The sequence below is a fragment of the Cydia pomonella genome, chromosome 4 (assembly GCF_033807575.1).
Source record: "Cydia pomonella isolate Wapato2018A chromosome 4, ilCydPomo1, whole genome shotgun sequence".
NCBI classification, from domain to species: domain Eukaryota; kingdom Metazoa; phylum Arthropoda; class Insecta; order Lepidoptera; family Tortricidae; genus Cydia; species Cydia pomonella.
Window position 1 is genome coordinate 18259699 of NC_084706.1, and position 24460 is coordinate 18284158.

The 24460-nt window shown below is 36.2% G+C and overlaps 1 protein-coding gene across 2 annotated transcripts in view; it reads left to right on the forward strand.

The window, feature by feature from the left end:
• Positions 1-24460, forward strand: part of LOC133517224 (uncharacterized) — a 168828-nt gene that overhangs the window by 89967 nt on the left and 54401 nt on the right. For both annotated transcript variants that reach the window (XM_061850437.1, XM_061850438.1), the window contains exon 3: positions 19-70. The gene's annotated coding sequence lies outside the window, so the exon portion shown is untranslated. The remainder of the gene's footprint in view (positions 1-18; positions 71-24460) is intronic.

Genomic DNA, 24460 nt, shown 5'->3' on the forward strand with positions numbered 1-24460 from the left:
GTTATTTCTCTGTTACAGATCTCACATCACTCGGTGATCACTCGTCTTGGATTATGAGCTCCTGTCTGACGTACGTACTAAACTAACTCTCAATAAGAGGAAACAATAGATCTCAAAATAATATCATTGGAACCCTCAAAAAAATTTATATTAAAAGTTAGAAAGTTAGGTTAAAATTACCTCTCAATAACTTAGCATAACAACACGGATATCTTTATTCAATTGTCTGTGAAAATTCAATGCCTTGAATCCATTCGTCACGCACACGCAGATTCAAATTGACACTGACCTCCATGGGATACAAGTATATTAATACCACACATTCTACCTTGATTTCCGACAAGTAGTCACTGACTCATCACGACTCCCGCGTCTTTTAATCCGCCTTTGAAATGTACTTGCTTCATTGTCTTCAGGTGGCACAAGTGCATTATTATTATTGACGGAGACGCCAACCATTGCTCAAACCAAAAAACAACACAATTATTATTCCTAAGCTAACAATTGAGCACGATGATGTGACATGACATGCACGCTTTAAACGAAAATATACATTGCAAAACCCTTACAACCAGTATTTTAATTGGCCTTCGGAGCTATACTCCACCTTCTTTTATATGAAAATGAGAATAATGTTAATTAATTCAAATAAAAGTTCTGCAATCGACAGCTGTAACTATTGATATGCGATAACGTGAATCAACACCACTTAATTTCTTTATTTATATTCAATAACCGATAGTGAATCTAAAAATCATAAATTATTCAATGTCGATCTTTATCATTGCGAGTACAAATGACATGATGTTGCGAGTACATTGGAGATTCGTATTTATTATTTGTATTTGTTTTTATATTGTGTATGAAAATTGTCTGTAGCCTATTAAATATTGTTGTAAATATTTTTCACTACTATTTAGCTAAATAAAATAAAATTTCTACGTTTCAAATTTTCGAGCAAGTCTAGCTATATTAATAAATGTTAACGTAACTTATACTACTCATCAATATTATAAAGAACAAAAGCTATAAATTACTAAAACAATAAGAACCATACAGATCTTATATTCTTACCTAGCTTTCTTAGCTTTATGTGTATGGTACTTGCGGCGAAGGGTTTAGTGTAGTGAGAAGCAGAGGGGATAGTTCTAAACAATAATTAAATTTATTGAAAGGTTCAATGTCGGCGGGGCGGATCGCAATGGATTAGGGTAAACAGAATAAAGAAGCTTTTGTATCCAAAATTAAATGTCACCCGATGTCATTATTCAGGCCGCTTGACGCGCACGATCGCTGCCGACTGTTTGCTGTTACGGATGAGAGACGTTTATAGTACGCGATTCTGGTTCATTTAATATTCTAGGTTACGATCTTGCTTTTTTTCAGAGCGCTGGTGGCCTAGCGGTAAGAGCGTATGTCTTGCAATCTAGAGGTCGCGGGTTCAAACCCCGGCTCGTACCAATGAGTTTTTCAGAACTTATGTACGAAATATCATATCATTTGATATTTACAAGTCACTTTTCGGTGAAGGAAAACATCGTGAGGAAACCGGGTGCCGTTCAATTTTAATACAAACTTTTAGCATAATTTCATTTAACTACTATGGAAACTCATAATAAACATTATGTATAAAAACAAACCACAGAATGTTGTTTGTCATACTAATTAAATTACAGAATACTGTATAGCCATAAAAACATTCTTCATAACAATCCTCAGGAATAATTTTACTTCTAATAACATTCATTTCATATTATGATTAAAATGTAGAACTAAATTTTAATGAATTATCAGGTGGCATAATTTTCTATGACATATTAAATTATACAAAATCTACTCATTGAACTTTAAGGCTGGTTAGGTACGACGACGAGCGAAGCGAGGAGGAGTGTTAGGTAGAACTGTGACCATATGGACAGAACCAATTTTTTTAAATACCTATTAGCTTTCCTTTTTAAGAGGTAACAAAATAAATCAGAAAGATATAGAAAAAAACAACATTTTTATTCATAGATAAGTTTATTTTGATGCAATTTAATTATGTATATAATCTGATAATGAGTTTTATTTTCACTAGGCGTTTATAACCTTCAATATTATGATATTAGTTTTGATGTATGAAAACCCTTCTGAATAATAAATTGTATAAAAAATAAACATTATGCTGGTTGCCTGTTATGAAAATACATTATTATGCTAGTTAATTATTATTACTTTCGACATTATGCAATTTGTTTTTATTTCACTTATTTTTATACCGAATCATCATTTCTGCAATTCAAAATTATGCAATTCAAATTATGCTAAATGAATATTCGCAAAAAGTTGTTATTAAAAACATTACACACCCGAGGAAACCGGACTAATCCCAACAAGGCCTAGTTTACCCTCTGGGTTGGAAGGTCAGATGGTAGTCGCTTTCGTAAAAACTAGTGCCTACGCCAAATCTCGGGATTAGTTGTCAAGCGGACCCCAGGCTCCCATGAGCCGTGACAAAATGCCGGGACAACGCGAGGAAGAACAAGATGATCTTGCTTTTTCAAGAATATTTAACGACAAACATTTTACGAGTGTTGGTTTTAGGATTATTTACTTCCTAACAGCTCTACTTTGTGACTATTACGTAGGTTTAATAACTTTTTTCTGGTGAACGTTTACATTGATATTCTTTCAAATAATTTTACTATATTTTAATACATTGTGGAACACATGTGTTTCTTGAGCAGCTACTTAGTTTAGAAGTTAAATCTTAAAAAATCCCGCGCACCGAAAACAGTATCAACGTGAGGTACATATACAAAAGATTTAAGTGAATACTTTTGAAAACAGTCGCTTCGAAACTCAAAGTAACTTTTAACCGGGCGAACATAAAAAATATCTAAAGGACGTAAGCGCCGTGAAAGCACGCCATTTTGACGGCGGCGTCGTTGGATGAGGGGAAACAGTGCCGGGTGGTGGTTATGAGTGCAAGATCCTTTCAGGCAAACATAATCAAACATTAAAATTATATTAAGTTCTAAGGCATCGTGTAGTATAAAAGACATGGAACAAGCTAACCCATTAATTATATCTGTACCGGCTGTCGAAGATGCCTCCAAACCAAACTTTGCGCGTCGTACAATGGGATTCGGATATTATGCGTATCAAACCCAATTTATATAATGCTTTGGAATAAATTTATTTGTTTGAACGAAACGATTCTTTTTTGTTCTTTCTCATTTTAATACCCTCAATGCGTATTGTCTGTTTATGACTGAATGATTATGACATAAGAAATACCGGATACTATTTTTATTTTATTTGGGTACTATGACCTTAAATTGGTTATTATACAGTGTGTCAATTCAATACGGACAATAAATCAAACTAGACATAGCGTTTACCCGTGTAATCATGAATAAAGAATTTTTTAAAGTTAATTATGAACCCGTAATAATTTTTTGCTAATTTACCGCAAACATTATGCGAAATACGAGCTTTTTCGCAACGCTTTTGTCAACGCTTATTGATAGTTACTATAAAAAGCGCGTATGTCGTAACATGTGTGTTGATTTACATTGCGGCCCGAATTATTTTGTATGGTTAATACTTCGATTGTATTGCTAAGCAAAAGTATTCTCAATATACTTCCTAGGTCCTATGCTAACCAAAGTTTAAAGGTATGCCCATGCTGAGATGAGATCATTTCGTAGCACTTTCTCCTTCCTATGTTTTTCTGTTTTATAGAATTTTCTCTTCTGTGTTTGTGCTTACGAATAAATTATGTATTTCTATTCTATTTTATTATATTGCAGAAAATTATTATAATTTTTTAAATTATCTCAGAAATTTCTACATAATTGAAAGAAAATTTCTATTTTGGAACGGAAAGTTTCTATCTCCATTCAAAAATAAGAAAAGTTTCTGAAATCTTCCCTTGTAGAAATTTTGTAATTTTGAACTTTCCAGGGGCCCATCAGGAAATATACAAGGCCGCAGTATAAACACGAAATATATAGGTACCTATCTAGTGTTAACATTGACTCAACTACTGTAAATAAAACAATTTATAATGTTTATCCAAACAAAAACATAAATGTGAAATGAGAGCCAAGTTAATAATATCATTACCTATGTGTCGTTATTAACTCGCCCACAAAAGAATTGACATCTATATGGGTGCCAAGTTCTGTGCTGTGTAGAAAATCCTGAAATCATAAAGGATTTGACTTGGCTAGTTTTAAAATTGACCCACTAGTTAGGAAATAATTAATAGAATCAGGCGTTACTTTGCGGAAATCCATGCTTATTAAAGAAGTAATATTTCTATATTACTGTGCTAATCCGCGATAAAATGACTGAACTGACTGACTGACTGTTTCAGTTGTCGGTCGTCAGACCGTCAACATCTCCAGCATCTCCTGAGGATGCCTCGTAGAGAGGCGAAACCCGTGTCGAGTTTTGTACTTTTGGTGGTGAGTTGTTATATTTATTTGCGTATTATTTTTTGCGGAGGGAGGGTGGGAACATTAATTGCATGTAAAAATACGCGAGTAAGTATAACGGGTTAGTACTGATTGACTAGCACGTCATTTTATCGCGGATTAGCACAGTAATATTTTTTTCTTTAATAACCACTGGTTAGGTTTTTGATATATGGTTTTTTAAAATCAAAATTTCAATATATTTTTGTTTTCAGATTTTATCCCCTATGTACACCTAATAGCCTATCTTGGTGCCAAATATCAAGAGTCTAGGTCATCTGGAAGTGGGTTAGGTTTGTGTTCTATATCAATAAATGATTTTTTTATCAATCGAATTTTCAATAATTTTCTGTTTTTAGTTTTTTTTCCCCCATGTACACCTAATAGCCTACCTTGTTACCAATTATCAAGTTTATAGGTTATCTGTAAGTGGGTTAGGTTTTGGATCAATATCAATAAATTACTTTTTTTCAATCGAATTTTCAAACATTTTCTGTTTTCAGAGTTTTTCCTATGTACACCTTATTGCCTACTTTGGTGCTAAATTTCAAGATTCTAGGTCATCTGGAAGTGGGTTAGGTTTTCGGTAGGTTTTTGATCTTTAAGTCAGTCAGTCACAACAACGCCGGTTTTTAAAAGTTAATTTATCCATAATTGTTTGAGCTACGTTTATGAAATTTTGTATTTTAGACAAGCTAATAGGCATGAATAAATATGCCAAATTTCATGTGTGTAAGTTAAATAGGTTTCAAGTTGTGGAGGGGTTAAAAGTAGCTCGAATTGGTTCGTGTAATATTACACACGGTTGCTGCGTCGCTAGTTACTTTTTCTTTGAACTTGGCTGGACACGCTACCGCGTGTCTAGCATAGTTTAAATCGCTACGGCTCACCCCTACTTCATTGAATGGGAATTCCGAGTACAAACTGCTAATATAAGTGCTATCTATGATAAGTGAGAAAACGAGATAATATCAGGCTTACGCGAGAAAATACGACATTGTGTAATTATTTACTACATTTCTACGCAAATGCGGTTCAAATGGCGAGATTATCGTTTAAAACAGACGTCGCCGGCGTGTATAACACTAACATCTGCAGAGAAGGGTTAGAACTGGACACAATGGTATCAAATCCTCACAGAACACAGTATGCAAAGCAGAACAAAGTGAAATTGTTTCAAGGCTCTTTAGGCAAGGTACCATGAATTCAATGCCTTAAACTTCCATAATATTACCTACCATGCCAAACATTGTTTGACTTCAAGAAAAGTGTGCCATACTACAACTATGATTAGCGTTTTTTTTAATTTTACGAGTATTATTGACGTCACATTATTCTAAACATAAGCAGGAAATTCCAGGTTTCATTAACGAAATACAAAGCACACTAAAGAGTAAGCGAATGACAGGATCCAGATTTACAAAAAAAAAACAAGCAGAAAAGATATTTTGTATGGTAAATAGATTCTCAAGAAATATAGGTATTTTAATTAGGTATAATAATAAGATACGAACCATTCAATTTGTGCGGTTCAACTTTTAAACGAGATGCATAGACTATTGAAAAAAAAAATCACAAGAATGAACACTAATTCTACTCGCATGGTTACTGTATTATTTCGTCTGTGGAATCGCTAGGAAATGTCCCGGCAACCGACAACTTGCACAGACTCTGGCGACATCATTGCTCGCCGAATAACACACTCTGCGGAATATAGCTTTGTTATAACATTATATTACGAGTACCTATAAATAAATGGCAGCGCCATTGAGCTTTTATTTGAGCTTCTACCTCTCTTTACCTTATTAAAATAGGTACATTTGAAGTAGGCATGAGAAGATTGATACCTTGTCAGAAATTCGCAAATATCACGAAATATTACCAACTCGATATCAATAGCGCATAAACTACACGTGCTCATTAAAACGATAGACATAGCCCATAAGTTCCAACCTAATAAGCGCATCACTGAAGAAGCGCATTCCCAAGTAATTGAAGTTTGAGGGGTGATTTCGCCATAATAAGTACTGGCAAGTTCGTCCGTAGGGCATAAATAAGCTGATCGTGCATGCCTCGTGTTCGAAGTGGGATGTTTCGCAACAACTCTATTGTTTATTGTGCGCGTACGTCAGGCTTTTAAACGCGGGAACAGGCGAGCGCGGGCACGTACTCATGTACTGTACGTGGAACCTCAAGACACCGGCAAACCTAATTCGAGGGCCAGGGCCTAGTCTTAAAAACGTACCTCGTTACTTTACAGTTGCAATAAAAGGTTTTATACGTACTGTTTTTTTTTATATCCTCAGCTGCACCGAAGTCAATAAGAGTTCTGTCTCTTCGAAGTATTGAGCAAGGGCACGAGAATCAACGCCAAGCTTTTGACTATCCCACTTCAGCTACTCCAGCACCAGCCATAACCTCTTTCGGAATCTTTGCACCCAGGACACCGAGTAACTTCTGAGCCTTGGCCAGTCGGCAGCGTGGGACCAGCAGGAGGTGCTCGTCGCGCGTGTTGCGGGTTGCGGCCGTGGTTCTGCCCGCGGGTAATATATAGCCCCAGATTTGACCTCACATATTTGCAGTCTGTTAGTATGTGAACAACTGAACACATGGTAGCGTAAGGATTTTGTGTTCTTTAAATAACTGTTTTATTTGAAATTATCCTAAAGGCACGCTTTTGTAATCTAAAAACTCTATTGCAGTTAGCTGCAGTGGCCCATCGTTATACACCTTAAGTTAAAATTGTGTGGAAGTACCCGTAGTAGGCTATTTGGTCGTTTTGTACATGTAGGTATATTTTCAAATATGCATGACCTTTTGTTTTATGATGTAAGAGCCAAACTTGTAGATGAATCGCCTAATAGTAAGCTATGTATTACCGCCGCCCATGGACACCCGCAATACCAGAGAGGTTGTAAGTGCGTTTCCGGCCTTTGAGATGAGAATACGCTCTTTTCTTGAATGTTTTATCAAATAAAAAAACTGTTTACTGACATTAGTTACATTTATTCTCATATCAATGTACGTTCGATTGGCCTGTAAGTATTTACCGTTATACCTAATTATATTATAATTTGGTGTTGTAAAATATAGGTACCTACTTAAAACTTAATCTTGAAATTATTTAGAATCTGAAAAACATACGAGGTTATCTAAAGCCACTAAAAATAATATGTAATTGGGCACTAATCTTTGTTCACAGAGGTGTAACGCGAAAGCGAATTCTCCTTGAGAATGGATTTCTATTCGCGCGCGCAGGGTTTGCCTAACAGGTGTAGCAATTGTATTAAGAAACTTACGAGGCCCTTGTTTCATGTCCCCATTTTTATAATATAGAATACGAGGATTTTACTGCACACATTAGAAAATTTAAATTTCTTCCTTTTCTCTATTCAGATGTAATAGAAAAACTACAATTTTATAAAAATGCCTGAATAATATCATCATCATGAAAAGATTTTAGAAACTACTAGTTGCGATAATAGTAAGTGTGGGTAGTTTTATCTTTAAATGCTTAAAAGATAGAAATGAATAACTTCGATTTGACAATCTTGAAATCTGTACCTTACCTTACCTACCTCTTCATGTTTCAACCGCTGAGCCAATTCGATAAAATTTTGTAAAGAAGTAGTCTGATTCCCGGAAAAGGATATAGGATTTTATTAAAAAATAATTCCTTTAGGGGGCGAATTAAATTAACAAACGAAGGGTCGACCAGAAACCAGTTTAATAAAAAAATCTTGATCTTAGTATTCAATACTAACTAGATGGAACTACCCAACTGGAAGACTTGCAAGATTAATAACATATTTATGAGCTTATAAAAAAATATCAGTCACATAATTGAACTTCTCGATAGTATTCGACTCTGAAAGTAATTAAGTAAATACTTTGATTAGCGTTTGTTACGAGTAGGTATTTAATGTAAATGCATAAGCTGACAAACGCTTTAAAAAACTATACGAGCATCAGTGACTTACAACTTAATTATGGAACAGTCTACACAGCTCATTGTACGTAAAACAATGCGTTACAGTTTTGCAAAATGCGCGAGCAACAGTGCGTTATCAGCTTCTGCATTCCCACACAAACAAGGTAGTATGTACCCAACACCTTTATACAACGTAACTATGTTCTTTCTTGAAATGCGGCGATGCACACGGATAAGCGGCACGGCGGCGCTGAGGCTCAAGCCTCAGTGAACCAGTGGTGGAAGTTTCCCACAGACCGTGTGACCGGCCTTCCTCATTAAACAACTATTTACGCCCAAGCACAACTAACAATTAAAAGCGTGAAGAAACGCTGTCACTCTCTATAATTGTAAACAATACGCTCCACTCTCGCTTTCAACAAAACAGTTGAGACATAACTTCACTTAATATATATTTAATTATTCTAAACTAGACTAGTTTATGAACATTGAGCGCCCTATAATTTGATAATTTGTCACTAAGGCATAAAGCTCCCAAGCAAATTACCCAGTCGTTGTGACAGTAGGCGAATGACTCAATTTGTCAGAGTGAATCGTATTAGTTACTGATATATTATACTCAAGTCATTGTTCTGTTTATACTCATGCTAATGCCATTTAGAGTCTGAAACGTTATGCATTTAGGACGCTTAAACATATCCTCATAAATATTAATTGTTTTGTGAGCGAAACACACCTGTATCAGATTAATTAGTTTGGTATCATTGAATAATTCACGTATGAATTGCGCTTAGACGTCCTCTAAGGCTTGCCGCGATAACATCGTCACCGTCAGCCGTAATGTTTTTTTTTTTCTGTGCAGTGTTTCAACATTTAGAAATAGGTACTGCCTTTTCTGCCCACAAGAAAGATTAATACACGGAATGGCTATATTGACTATAAAAGTTTATACCTACTTGTTATACCTACTCTATTCTATGCTTGATGGTAAGCGATTACATTTTGATATCAAAATGATGTAATTTTGTTACCATCCGCGTGTGCTTTGCCTTCCTAGTTGTTCGTGCATTTAGTGGCGTAAAATGACACCATCATATATCAAAATATACATTCGAATCCAGATTAAGACACAAAGGACACGGAAGTGTCAGAGGAGTTCAATCTGTCCCGTTATGTTTGTTATCAACATACGTGTCACGAATATCATCATCGAAAATCACGTTCGATATTAGATAGTGCGCAATCCAATTTCATCTCTACGCCAGCGTCGCGCCACAATTTAGCACAATGCAATTTGCTTATCGATATTACAACACGCGCGCACGTTGTGCCTACACTTATTTCCACCTTTTCATCTCCACGAAACATCAAGTGAATGATGCTCTTTGTGCCAATGATACATTCAGTATTCGAATTAACGCATTCATCTACAAGTTCACGGAATCGGATCGCTGTGCCGAGCGACCGAGGATTGCATGTCTCGCGGTCCACGGTTCCGAAGTATCAAATTTATTTTTATGTATACTTTTATTGTTTGCGGTGAGGATTGTCGCCTCCTTAGGGGCTGTTTGTATGCGGACTGAGAAGAATTACGTACGCGCTCGAGCGGATCCACTTTAGAAGGTAGCGATAAAACAATTTGTTTAGAGAATGAGATGTACGAGTATAAAGCGGGTAAATATTATCTGAGCAGAATCTCGAAACTGGCGTACTTATGGTACTTAACTAGTTTTGCGCTAAACGTGTCCTCGGAGAGCTCTAACAGTTCGCTAAGCATGGACAAAACATATTTTCCCATGTAAAGTAAGTACTAAACAGAAGACGACGTAATGGAGCTATCATGAATGCACACGCTTGATTGTATAATTTAGTTAAGGTAATTTCGCTGCGAAAAGCACAGAGTCTGCCAGTTTTCAATTTCATGTCTGAAAGCTATGAACGCTGTTTCTCTCTAGGTAGTAATGTTTATTTATTTATTATTTGTTCCTTCGCTGTGCGGTTATTGCAATTATACTGAGTTTCTAAAATAGAATTGCTTGCACCGCTGGTTCAAACATGTTATATTAAAGCAAACATTATAATATCAACTTAATAGTAATTCACACAGACAGACTGCACAAATAACCAAATAACCTATCTGGATCGTTGTTACTCTGTTGAACTTAGATTCAACATGATAAAAATAGCATTAACATCGAACATGGGGGTATTTACGGCAGAGAATTCAAAATCTCAGGTTTGTGTCCAGGTAATTTGAATTACGCCTGGCCGGAGTGCGGAAATGTTTTCGACGACTCTGTATTGGACGGTCCCGGAAAATGCACTCTGAAAGCAATCCAGCCGGTGTTAACGTTCAAAGTAATTTCTTTGGCTTCATCCGCTCCGATACTTATTACGTATGCCGACGACAAGTTAAAGCGATTGACCTAACATAGCGGTTCACTTTATAACTCACATTATTCAGGATTTACTGAAGCAGGATTATACTAAAAGATATTTATGTTTAATTTTCCTTTTGTCGTTTAGTAGCATGTTTAGAGACTACGGGAGAGTTAGCGTAAAGTTAATGTATGTATTGGAAAAGTAGAACACTGGAAGTGACTTCACATCTGCCACTAACAAGTCGTATTACTCCCCTAACCTATGAGCATATCTACCTTACCTACCCACCTACAGATAAGTCATTACCTGAACCACTGAGCGCACACGTAATAGGTGACAACCTTTGTGCCTTGCTGATTCAACACTAATTACTCCTTTCGCTTCACAGTTGATTATTGCCGGCTAAGCTGCTGCAAGATCGCTTTCAGGAAGGGATCATTTTCCTCGTCCATGCAACCGACATAATCAACCCCAACGCTAATAATCTGCTGCAAAGCTACTACATTAAAGTCTCTTTATCAATTCCGCACCAATCACAACATTTTGTATGCTGGTGAACAAATGCATTTGAAAATTTTTGATTTATGCAAATGCATCGAAACAGAATGTCAACCCGAAAATTTGGGGAAATCGGTGGTGTAGACTGGTATAGAACAAGCGCTTTGATTAACTGATTAATGAACAATGCTTTATACAATTGCGTGAGCGTTGCAGTGGTTCATTTGTATTCACTGTGACGTTCTTATTTGAACATATAACTTGATTTGAAATTGTACAAAACATTGGCGTGTAGTAAAATGGAGCAAAACTGTGAAATAATAATATAATCGCCAATTGAGTTTTGTTCCGGCGCCGCGCTCGGTTTTGCCGCCGCTCGCAGGAGCCGCAAAATTATTTGCTACTTAAGTACATATATTAATTTAACTTGCAGCTATCTGATAGCAAAAAGAGAACAATGAAATAACTATTCGATAGCGTAATGCTAAATAAATATTGGCTAAGGAATGTATTGAAATATATTTGCATGATGTTTTTAAAGTTCTGAGTAATATTTGTTTCCACCATATTTTGAATGCCAGATGTTGGTTAATTGTGTGAATTATTTTTTAACAAGCAGAAACGTTTGCAATCGATGCTATTGAGCTTAGAATAAATTTAAAAGTGGAAAACTTATTGCCTTGGGTGAGACTTCAACTCACGGCCTCCGGATCTATACTCCCTCATGCAAGATTTTTTGATGTCAATCATCCCTACTTTCCGTGGCATTCAAATGTTTTTAATAAGCCTGCTATCTATTGTACCTGTAATTTATTCTTACATGAATCCCATTGCCATGTGATGATTTACTCATTCTTCACTTAAAAATAATCAGTTTTCAGTAAAACCTTCCAATACGTCATATAGTTATTGGCATCCGTTCATAATTTTTCAAATTTCTGCGAGTCGGAGATCGGTAATAGAGAACAGTCGGAGGCAATTTTGTAGAATAAACGTCTTGTTAAGACCTTTCTGGCCTACTCGGTAGTGACATTAGTGAACCTGCCTATGAAGCTGATGGTCCCAGGGTCAAATCCTGGTATTAGCATTTACGTGTGTGATGAGAACGGAGATATAACCGTTTTCAATGTATTTAAGAGGAAAGTATAGCACGTAATTGTCCACACTAAAAGAGAAAATCTTTTTCTACTTCTAAATATTTTCCATTCTAAATGATTTTTAGTATGTTATTGACACAATGAAAAACTACGTTTATAGGTTTTCCTATTATTTTTCAAAATTTGCAAAACAAAATGATTACTAATTTAAAAAAAGTGAAAACTATAAACCTAGAATATATTATACTGAAGCAATCGATATCATCCGTCAAAGTAATTTGTTAAGATTTAGTTATTGGAAACCGTTTTCTCCTCAAATCGAATTTCATTGAAAAAGTACCGTTGTTTCGTTAGAATCACAAAGCTATTCTTCCCTCTTAAGTATTTGTTTTATTTATATATTATACTTTCATATTTAATTCTACCAAGTCAACAACTTACTTTATTTTACTTTGTCTTTATGTCCCTCTCTTGTTTCATTATATTAAATAAGTATATACCGTCTAGCTTTATAATTTAAACTTACTATAATAACTACGAGTAATGTGGTAATTTCATTTAAACTTGTTACTCGTTTATAGCGTTATTGTATTACTAGATATTTAAAGATTGTCAATCACTCCTCCACGGGACAGGCATAGCCTAGTGTGGAGGCCAGAAAAAAACTGTAAGTATCAGAGTATTCACTCATTTTTCAGAAATAAACGATTTTTATTTATTATATATCGTTGTCTATATACCCACAACACAATCCTTATTGAGCTTACTGGGGGCTTAGTCAATTTGTGTAATAATAATGTCCTATAATATCTATTATTATTTAAAAGTCACAGGCCCATGAAATATCGAGCCCCAACTAGGTATATTCACATGATAATGATACCTATGATTATCTGATGATAATGCAATGATCTGATGATGATTGTTTCAGCCGAACGACCTCTACTGCTAGATAAAGTACTCTCCTAATTATATTTACAACGATCTTTACTAAGCCAGTCCACCTAATTCGGGGCATTCACACACTGCTTTTTTCCTGTAATTATGGCAAGGAAGCCACATCCAGACATCTGTCTGAGCTATGTCAACTATCTTGATTATCCTGCGGACCTGTATCTTTCTAAGTAGAATTCGCTGGGAAACTAGCCTAGCTCCATTGTAGGGCGGATGACTTTAAGCCTTCTTTTGCGACTCTTCTCTTCTCTACCATATGTCAATGCTAGCTCATGTTGTATTGTACGTAGGTACACCAAAATGAAAAGACTTATCACTTTATATAAAATCCATAGTTACATTATATTTGATGGATGTCATTCCAGATCTAGAGCAGAGCCCAACTGGGGAAGTACCTCCACCTGCCCCTACTCAGTGTTGTGTTCCTGCCGGTGAGTAAGGTTGCCAGAGCTCAACGAGGGGGCGAAGGGGGGGGGGGCGCGGTAGGGTCGGCAACGCGCATGTAACTCCTCTGGAGTTGCAGGCATACATAGGCTACGATAAAACTAGGTATCACTTAATTACAAGCATAATGATACAACTTAAAATCTTAGTCTTAATCCAAATTAGTATTATTTTTGTGTTGGTCTATAAAATTGCAGGTATATGTCAATGAAATTACTATGTCAATAAAATTACAGTTGGTAACAAAATTGCAGTTTGCTTACAGAAAGTTAGCAGATAATTAATTAAATAGGTACAGTTAACGGTTCGTGGGCGGTCGGCACGCCATCCCCTTGCCCTTTCACGATGTAAATAAAGCCATTCCCATCCGGCTCCAAACGAAATCGTACAGAAATATGTTCATTTAAAACTTAATTGGACATTTTAATTGGATGCTCACATTGTTCCAAAATATTGAATAGAATATTAAACGGAGAGGGATCAAAGGTTGGGTTTTGGTATTATTCGCTAACTAAACTTTCCTTTTGCTCGTAGTTTAACCCAATTGAAACGGAAAGGTAGGCTATGGAACAGACAAGTCGAGCATATATAAGTTTGTCTAATCAAACTATTTAGTTCTCAAGTAAAGCCCAAAACTAGTAACATACATATTACGAACTTTGACTACTTGATCCTACCAACTAAACCAGTCAACCACGAATGTAATGTCAAGTTTCAAATTTCAATTTCAATTATTTATTTATAAAATTTCATTTCATTTCATACAAACGCAACAAAAAACAAGTATGTAAAACATAATAAAAACACTTAAATTTAAATCCTATAAATAAAAATTTGGCCTAAGGCGAAGTTGCTCGGTAGGGTGCCGCTGGATGGTTAATACTGATTCGATGTTAATAAAATAATAATTTTACACGTCACATTCACATCATCAAATTACAATTATAATTTATAATTATTATATAAGACTATAATTTGAGTATGTCATGGGTATATCACATGCCAACCGCGTTTGAGGAGCTCGGAGCTCCTGGCCGCGCCTGAGGTGGATACTTGGCTTCATCAGTCAGTTCAAACGTCAGAATAATATAATAAAAGTGCACGCGACAAAGTCCTTTTATTTAAATAATAACAAAATCAATCCCCACAAATGAAAACAGACCAAGTGTAAGTCAGACTCGCGCTCTGCGGGTCTCATCACAGAATTAATTGTTCATTAAATCCTCACACTTGGCCAATTATTGTTATTTATTATGCAACTATTTACGAGTATAATATTTTCTTTATTATCACACAGAACATACACACAGTATCATACAGGAACCTGTTAATATCCAGATAATACTCGTTAAGACCTGTCAGCTTAATAATTCACCTATGTTTATTTTGTTTTTATGATATAGACCGCGATCGCATTATCACATGCACTTACTGCAAAATAACAGCATGACTGCAATTGTAAACTCTGCAAAATTGCACACAAGTTTATAGATATATCAACATAAATCTTGTTTATTGCATTTTAGCCCATTACACACGATAGTGTTCGTTTCGGGCCAAAATTTAAAAGTCTATCGCCCCTCGTACGTTGATACATATTGAGTTTTTCTAAAGATTTACGTTGAATGAGATTTAGAGTGTAATAAAATCGTGGCAGACCAAAATAACGCTAGCGCTGGCTTTGTGGCCTTTTTCGTTGAGTTTGCCTAGTCATAAATTGAGTTTAGATGTTCCGTTAGATATAGGTTGGTCCTTAAATAAAAGTGGTTTAAGCAATATTCAGATCAGCAAAGAAGAAACCTACAAGTAGAACATTATCGAAATTACCTTTGATATTTATTAGTGTAAAAGGTCGTTTATTTTTCTTAATCCTTAGAATGAAACCAGATTACAAGGTTTGCTCAGGGACCGGAAAACCCGTTCATTTGGCTTACCCGTTCGAATGGGTAACCCCTTCATATGATAAGCTAATCGTTTGGGTAACCCGTTCAACCGGTTACCCAACAATAATGATTAACCCGTATTATTCAGATTAACCTAATCGTAACAAGTGGTTACCGCTTACAGGAGCTGATTCGGTTTGTGTTTTGCGTGTACTAACCGGTAACCTTTCGGTTTAGGGTAAGCCTTACCCCTCTCCCGCGCCTTTCCCCCACCGCTGCGGCACCGCGGCAGAAATGGGCATTACGTAATTGATTCGATAGTTATATTGTAACTACCGACGTAATAGTACATTACGATACAAGTGCGAAAAATAGGAAATTCGAAACGAGTGGCGATAAATTAAAACACGACCGAAGGGAGTGTTTTAAATCGACACGAGTTGCGAATTACCTATTCGCACATGTATCGTACAACGTTTTACAGTACATATGGCCCTTTAAATGTTCGACACAGTAACATAATATGCTACTTCTCGCACTAGTGCTATAAAGTAGCCCCATATGTACTGTAAAAGTACTTTTCGTTAATGTTGACTTACTATATAGATGCTTATTTGTATCCGGTTTTAGTAAGATGGCGGCCAAACACTTTGTCATAAAAATCATCATTTTTAGGTTTTAGGGAGTTCCGATTTCGAAAATGATGACGATTTTGGAATCCAAGATGGCGGCCATGCAGTAAGTCATAAAAGTCGTCATGTAAATCGGTTTTTAGGTTTATGGGAGTGCAGATTTAGAAAAAGATGACCATTTTGGAGTCCAAGATGGTGACCATGTACTATGTCATAAAAATCGTCATGGATGTCGTTATATAGGTTTTAGGGAGTGCAGATTTCGAAAATCATGACTATTTTGGAATCCAAGATGGCGGCCATGCAATTTGTCATAAAAGTCGTCATGGATGGAGTCCAAGATGGTGACCATGTATTATGTCATAAAAATCGTCATGGATGTCGTTTTATACGTTTTAGGGAGTGCGGATTTCGAAAATGATGACCATTTTGGAGTCCAATATGGCGGCCATGCAATTTGTCATAAAAGTCTTCATGGATGTCGTTTTATAGGTTTTAGGGGGTGCCGATTTCGAAAATGATGACCATTTTGGAGTCCAAGATGGCGGCCATGCAATTTGTCATAAAAGTCTTCATGGATGTCGTTTTATAGGTTTTAGGGGGTGCGGATTTCGAAAATCATGACTATTTTGGAATCCAAGATGGTGGCCATGCAATTTGTCATAAAAGTCGTCATGGATGTCGTTTCATACGTTTTAGGGAGTGCAGATTCCGAAAAAGATGACCATTTTGGAGTCCAAGATGGTGACCATGTACAATGTCATAAAAGTCGTCATGGATGGAGTCCAAGATGGTGACTATGTACTACGTCATAAAAATCGTCATGGATGTCGTTTTATAGGTTTTAGGGAGTGCGAATTTCGAAAATCATGACTATTTTGGAATCCAAGATGGCGGCCATGCAATTTGTCATAAAAGTCTTTATTGATGTCGTTTTATAGGTTTTAGGGAATGCGGATTTCGAAAATCATGACTATTTTGGAATCCAAGATGGCGGCCATGCAATTTGTCATAAAAGTCGTCATGGATGGAGTCCAAGATGGTGACCATGTACTACGTCATAAAAATCGTCATGGATGTCGTTTTATAGGTTTTAGGGAGTGCGGATTTCGAAAATCATGACTATTTTGGAATCCAAGATGGCGGCCATGCAATTTGTCATAAAAGTCGTCATGGATGTCGTTTTATACGTTTTAGGGAGTGCGGATTTCGAAAATGATGACCATTTCGAAGTCCAAGATGGCGGCCATGCAATTTGTCATAAAAGTCTTTATTGATGTCGTTTTATAGGTTTTAGGGAATGCGGATTTCGAAAATCATGACTATTTTGGAATCCAAGATGGCGGCCATGCAATTTGTCATAAAAGTTGTCATGGATGTCGTTTTATACGTTTTAGGAAGTGCAGATTTCGAAAAAGATTACCATTTTGGAGTCCAAGATGGTGACCATGTACAATGTCATAAAAATCGTCATGGATGTCATTATATAGGTTTTAGGGAGTGCAGATTTCGAAAATGATGACTATTTTCGAATCCAAGGTGGAGGCCATGCAATTTGTCATAAAAGTCGTCAAAAATATCGTTTAATAGGTTTTAGGGAGTGCGGATTTCGAAAATGATGACCATTTTGAAATCAAAGGTGGCGGCCACACATTTTGTCATAAAAGTCATCATGGAAGTCATTTTTTAGGTTTTAGGGAGTGCGGATTTCGAAAATCATGACTATTTTGGAATGCGAGATGGCGGCCTTGTTTTTTGTCATAATAGTCGTCATGGATATCTTTTTTATAGGTTTTAGGGAGTGCGGGATTTGAAAATGATGACTATTTTGTAATTCCAAGATGACGGCCACGTACTATTTAATAAAAGTCATCATGGATGTCGTTTTACAGATTTTAGAGAGTGCGGATTTCGAAAAAGATGATCATTTTGGAATTCATGATGCCGACCATGAAATATGTCAGAAAAATAGTCATGGATGTCGTTGTATAGGTTTTACAAAGTGCGGATTTCGAAAATCATGACTATTTTGGAATCCAAGATGGCGACCATGCAATTTGTCATAAAAGTCGTCATGGATGTCGTTTTATAGGTTTTAGGGAGTGCGGATTTCGAAAGTCATGACTATTTTGGAATCCAAGATGGCGGCCATGCAACTTGTCATAAAAGTTGTCATGGATGTCGTTTTATAGGTTTTAGGGAATGTGGTTTTCAAAAATGATGAGCTCAACCATGTGTATCGTAAAGAACTCGTCATGACATTTAAAATGAGCTTAAACTCGATAGCATTATGGGAAGTCATCGATGAGTTCCATTGACAGTCATCGATGAGTTCCATTGACAACTTCCGATTTCACTATCAGACCTTCGTCACCATGTGTATCGTAAAGAACTCTTCAAGACATTTTAAATGAGCCCAAACTCAATAGCATTACTAGTAGTTATCGATGAGTTCCATCAACACCTTCCGATTCCACCATCAGACCCTCGCCACCATGTGTACCGTAAAGAACTCGTGAAGACCTTTAAATTGAGCCCAAACTCGATAGCATTACTTGTAGTTATCGATGAGTTCCATCAACACCTTCCGATTCCACCATCAGACCCTCTCCCCCATGTGTATCGTAAAGAACTCGTCAAGACCTTTAAAATGAGCCCTAACTCGATAGCATTATTAGTAGTTATCGATGAGTTCCATCGACACCTTCCGATTCCACCATCAGACCCTCTCCCCCATGTGTATCGTAAAGAACTCGTCAAGACCTTTAAAATGAGCCCTAACTCGATAGCATTATTAGTAGTTATCGATGAGTTCCATCGACACCTTCCGATTCCACCATCAGACCCTCTCCACCATATGTATCGTAAAGAACTCGTCAAGACCTTTAAAATGAGCCCGAACTCGATAAAATTATTAGAAGCCATTGATGAGTTCCACTGATACAGGAGATGTGCACAGACAGCTAACGATAAAGAAAGTGACTATAATAGGAGTAATAGGTACTAAACAAAAATATACCAAAATCAATGCAACGCCTTACCATATTAGGTAATTTGCCTTAAACTTTAGCATGTGTTTTGTAATCTACGTTGTGCGCTACTTGACTTAACGTACACTTTTGTTTGAATTAGCAATATTAGGTCGGCAAATTACAAAGCCTTTGACAAATACCGACTGCCGCCGCGCCGCGCCACGCACTCGCACGTGCACGTAGGGAATGGAACCGCCGTGTTTCGCGTCGGGCGCTACGTTAATAGACCATATGCAGTTCACGTAAAAGTTAAAACAGCTTGTTCGTATTTAATCAGCGCTTGAAGCGGTAACCCTTTCCCGGGTTTTTAATATCGGTAAGCGCTAACCTGAATTAATTCAAATAAAAGGATTAGTTTCTTAACCGGTAAGCCAATCAAAAGCTTACCGAAATGAAGCGGTTTTTGGAACACAGCTTTACAATAACCCGGGTTTTTGAACGGGTTAGGGTAAGCGGGTCCGGTCCCTGGGTTTGCTAAGCACAAAAAACATGAAGCAATAATTGTTTTGTTCGTAACGAAACAAATCAAACGCATTACCTACCATTAAAACACCTGGCAATCTTCTCACGTTACGATAGTAAATACTTAATTAATTGAATTACAACACATTACAGAACAATTTACACTACAATATCTATTTAAACCATTTAAAGTTCTTGGCCGAGACTGAGAGCCTTATTCTGATTGTAATAACAGGTTATGAATTTGATCTGGATTTGTTATGGATATATCTCAGTGTCAAAAGTGGAATTTCTTCAACCAGAAACACTTGACACTGAAAGATTATAATTATCCACATCAAATCCAGATCAATATTTATAACCTGTTAGAACAAACTGTTTATGATTATGGTTTCATGTTTCACTGGTTAGTTATGCAAAAAAGTTTGTTTAATATAGGATATATTATAATTATTATTTCGTGCCGTTTGCCTTGTGTCCCACTGCTGGGAAAAGGCCTCCCCCTGCTTCTGCTTGTTCCGGTTTTGAGCTCAGGTATGGGTATAAGAAGAAATGTTTCCTTAGACTAGACTAATAGATGATTTCAGCAAAATAGTCTATATTCGTTACTTCCAAAGTAGAGCATTCCACATGTACGAGTAAAGGGTAGGTAATCGTAAGTACTTAAGTTGAATAGTGTAATTAGTCAAAGTGCATGTAGATTAATTGATGCATACGAAAGCCGGTTCATGTGTGATCACTGATCACATTAACAATGTAACAATCAGACAACGTTTCCCATTTCAAGTACCGTAAAATCCCGTCTCTTCGCCTGGGATACCTATCTATCGCCTATTTTTATAAAAGTTGAAATTCCGACCTTGTTTTTAGGGCAGGATCCGCAAAAAAGTACTATATAGAAAGCGTTTTTTATGCATGGCCATATTCTCGCATCAATTGTAGATAACTCAACGCCGTTTATGATCAGTGACGTTTTTTCGTTGTAAAGACAGCATGTCTTTCTTTAACCATGGCGGAACTTCATTATACCTATAAATAATGCTACAGAAGATATAAAAGTAAGCTTTTTCTTATATGATAATCTACAACTAATGCTCTTTCTTACGGTATTATTATTTTGTACCTAAGTTATGTGTATGTCACAATAAATTAAAATGTAATTGAGGTGATGTTGTTATACTTCGCCTACCCCTAGGATTGTCAATCATATTTCTTATTTAGCATTAAAGGTCATTCAATTACAAGCTTGACCGCTATGTTTGTATGCCTGTATGTATCTCTGTGGCACCGTAGATCTTAAACGGGTGATCTGGTTTGAGTTGGTTTTATTATTATTATTATGTTTTAAATAACAGGTTTTTTTATGATTTAATTTCATATTTTTAAAACAAGTGTATTTTTTTAAATATTACGTCGGTGGCAAACAAGTATACGATCCGCCTGATGATAAGCAGTCTCCGTAGCCTATGTACGCCTGCAACTCCAGAGGAGTTACATGCGCGTTGCCGACCCTAACACTCCGCACCATCGTTGAGCTCTGGCAAGCTTACTCACCGGCAGGAAACCCTAAACCTTGTCCAGTAAAATAACTTGATTTTTGACAATCCTATCAAAAAGTCAAACCTGAGTAAGAGAGAACTGGGTAAGCGAGAAAACTCTATAAGTGAGAATAATTCTCAGGTCCCGGACTTTGACCCCCCAAAAACCTCTATAAGTGAGAAGCAAAAACCTGTATAAGCGACAGTCGTTTTTCTGGCGCTGACCTCTATAACAGAGCGTCTCTTGCCTGGACCTCTATAAGCGGCAATTTAATACTGGCAATGTATGACTCATTCTTTATTTTTCAGGAACTGTGTATATTTTTGTTTTCTTTATAGTTCGAAGAATATAATAAACTATCCTAATTTGTAATCAATAATACTTACAGAGGAAGGCTCGGTACAAAAAATGTCAAAACGAAAAATAAACGTGTTGTCGTTAAATGATAAGCTCAGAATTGTTAATGCTTTTGAATCGGGCAAGATACGTAATGAAATACGAAGTGAATTTGGATTAGCAGAATCTACCTTTTATAAAATTATAAAATTCAAATATTCGATAAAGTCTCAGTGCTCCGAAGGAAAGGCTTTTAAAGGCTTTGGAAACGCTCCACAAGTTTTTTCAATACTCAGCAGTTGTTGATAGGGCTATGTTTGATAAAATATATGAATTGGAAAAATGTGCACTAAATATAAAATCAAAAACACAAAAAAAACGGATTTCTTTAAATAAAATTGTTAGATTATTTGATTTCATTGTAAACTAATTACTCTAATAAATTATGCTTATCTCGTTTATAACAAAATATTTTGCATATTATTGAATAACCTCTGTAAGTGAGAGAGACTTCCTTGTACCTCTATAAGCTAGAAACTCGGATTAGTGAGAAACCTCTATAAGCGAAATAAAAATGACGGTCCCTTGGACTTTCTCTTAAGCAGGTTTCACTGTACAGTAAATGTATGAAACCTGTCGTCGCCTACCGTTTTTTTTTTTAAGATTACTAAGATCAAGGCAACTTTACATTTTGTCCATAATTGACGTTCGGCAGTATGTAGGCGAAGACAGGGCATTTTGCACATACTTCGCCTACTACCTTTGGAGTTCAATAGTAGCCATTCTACAGTGAAGTTTTGGCATCAAGTTATCTTAGACGATAGTCATGTATAGATTAATTCGTTTTTGATAGATTAATTAGTGAGAAATTTTCAAAAAAGTGTCTAATCCCAGGCGAATTCACGGAGTTTTACGGTACTTAAATGGTACAGATGATAAGAGAGGCGAAATAGAAAGATAGTAGAGCCGCAGTAAATTCTATACAAATAATTTATAAAAACCGTACATAATGAGGATGCTACTATACTCTTTTAAAGAAAGGGAAACACAAAAAATAAAAATAGAAATACATATTTGGGGAAAATCGTACACAGATTAACCTCGCCCCAAACTAAGCAAAACATACCTACTACGGATACTACAGTCAATTAAATGTTATTTAGACAGTTAGATGGATAATTAGTTGACTTATGGACATAAAACATTCAAAGATATAAATAATTATTAGTACTCGTCTCACTAATACTTTTCCTAAGACCATAAGCTTAACAAGAAGAGTCACTGCCGATAAGGCTAAATTGCCGTTACACCGTATTGTTTTATAATTATTGTATAATTGATAAAAATCAGCGGCGTGCATCATGCTGCAGGATTCTACGAATGACGTTATCAGAGTTCCGTAGTCAACTAGGAACGCTTATAGTTACGCCATGTCCGTTTGTCTGTCCTACCTACTTTGCTCCGTGATCGTTACTAACGATCGTTAGTGCTAAAATTACAATAAAAAAATTCTTTAGGAGGTATCCCCTACATAAAAAAATGGACAGGTCTACAAACTACAGTGAACATAACCAATTAAAATACCTTTCCTTCATAGTCAGAACACGTGCAGCCACACGGCCCACACGTTAAACGTGGGTACGTTATTACGACATTAAATTGGTTTTAAAGTTATTTGGCATTATTCGTCAATACAGTTAAAAATGAGATAAAAATTGCTTATTTTACTAATTCAATTGTTATTTAATAATTAAATTAAACAGTTTCGTCATGTTGGCTGTATGAATAACGCCGTTGACTATTGCCAGTTTTAGAACGAAAAAGTATTAAAATAATATCAGAAAGAAACAATGCCAGTGATTTTCATCATGCCTTTAATGAACAAATTATTTTAAAATTACTGCAGTTTGCTAAAATACGTATTTTTTTATAAATATTGTTTATTTATATATCGACTATCTAAATGTTTTTCGCTATGGGTTATTTATCTCCAGATATGAAGTCTCCGATTGCAAGTCCTAAGGAAAAAATCATGGCCATACGTCTATTACAATTTGCCTTGTCTTATTTGGTTTCCTAGCATTCCATTCGATATGAAAAGTAGAGTATTAAACCCGGGTAAAAGGCTATATACTTGTACTAATAGCTCCCGTTTAGCTTATTGTGACAGAAGGGTAACTAAGGAACCCTACACTGAGCATGGCCCGACATGTTCTTGGCCGGTTTTATACTGTATTTGCACAATACTGACTCTGAAAAACCCTTGCTACATTCGCCGCTAAAGGCTTAGCATAGCCAAATAGCCCTAAAATATTTATAATTAATATAATCCTTAATTACATCATAAGATTTTCATTCTAAATTATTGGATTATCGTATAAATTGGTTTTACGAAGGGAGTATCTCCAGGGTACAGACAAGCCGCAGCACGGGTCGCCCGAGGCGCTAATATATCGCATTAGGCCTGACATTGGTGCAGGCAGAGATCAAAGAGACAATTTGTGCAATGCGAGGTGGTATTGTTGTGTAAGCTTGTCGCAGCTCGAAGCTTCCGTAATTGACAGACCTGGCAATTGACTAATAATAAATAGTAAGGTTTATCAATTTCTAGACATTATAAGGCAAACGAGCAGACGAATCGCCTGATAGTAAGCTGTTATCGTTGCTCATGGACGTGTGCACATCAAAGGGGTTGTAAGTGCGTTTCCGACCTTTGAGATGGGTGTACGCTCTTTTCATGAAGGTTTGAAGGCGATCGTTTGCGAATCAAATATACAAATATTACGAAATATTACTATTAAAATCAA